The 983-nt window shown below is 36.7% G+C and overlaps 1 non-coding gene across 1 annotated transcript; it reads right to left on the bottom strand.

The window, feature by feature from the left end:
* Positions 1-643: 643 nt before the first annotated feature.
* Positions 644-750, bottom strand: LOC131183470 (small nucleolar RNA R71). Its single transcript, XR_009151527.1, has one exon. It is a non-coding gene; the product is annotated as a small nucleolar RNA R71 (small nucleolar RNA).
* Between the last annotated feature and the right edge of the window lie 233 nt (positions 751-983).

The raw sequence follows: 983 nt of genomic DNA, 5'->3' as shown, positions 1-983 counted from the left end.
TGTTTGGTTAATTTGGGCATTTTACTTTATTTTCTTTTTACCATTTTACTTTGAGAGTTTGTTTATTTTTTTTGTTTTTCAGGTGCTATATTTTATGAGAAGGACAAAAAGTGAAGAAATCAATTTATTCTTTGACCCAGAAATAGAGAAGACAGCAAAGGCTTTAAGAGCAGAATCTAAAAGGAGAAAAGCTGAAATTAAAGCTCAACAACAACAAGAAAGAGCACAAGAGCAAGAGCAAGTACAAGAAGAAATGGCTGACAACAACAACAACAATAACAACCGCTCTGTGAAGGATCATGCCTATCCTAACATTGGAGATTTCATGCCAAGTATCACAAGACCAAGGGTAGAAGCTAATAATTTTGAACTGAAACCTGCACTTTGTCAAATGGTACAACAAGCACAATTTGGAGGAAATCCAAGTGAAAGTCCACATGTGCATCCGCACACTTTCTTGAGATCGGTGATATGTTGAAGATAAATGGAGTTTCGATGATGCAATTCGACTCAGTTTTTGTCCTTTTTCTGTGAAGGATCGAGCTAGAGAGTGGTTACATTCTTTGCCACGGGTTCTATCACAACATGTGATGAACTTTCTCAATCATTTTTTGGTCAATATTTTCCACCAAGCAAGACAGCTAATATGAGAAATTATCTGACTTCTTTTAAACCTAGAGATGATGAGAGCTTGTATGAAGCATGGGAGAGGTACAAGGATTTGCAAAGGAGATGTCCACATCATGGGATTCCTAAGTGGATGCTTGTTCAACACTTTTATAATGGAGTTTCACCAGCTATTAGGAGTACAATTGATGCATCTTAGAGGTGACCTTATGGAGAAATCTGAAGATGAAGCTTTTTCTGCTCTTGATAAAATTGCTTATAACAACTACCAATGGAGTTGTGAGAGGAATGAGATCAAGAAACCAGCTGGTATGTTTGAGCTTGACGCCATGAATATGATTAATGCTAAGTTTGAT

The sequence above is a fragment of the Hevea brasiliensis genome, chromosome 9, assembly GCF_030052815.1.
Source record: "Hevea brasiliensis isolate MT/VB/25A 57/8 chromosome 9, ASM3005281v1, whole genome shotgun sequence".
Lineage (NCBI taxonomy): Eukaryota > Viridiplantae > Streptophyta > Magnoliopsida > Malpighiales > Euphorbiaceae > Hevea > Hevea brasiliensis.
This window is presented reverse-complemented; position numbering and strand designations above follow the sequence as displayed.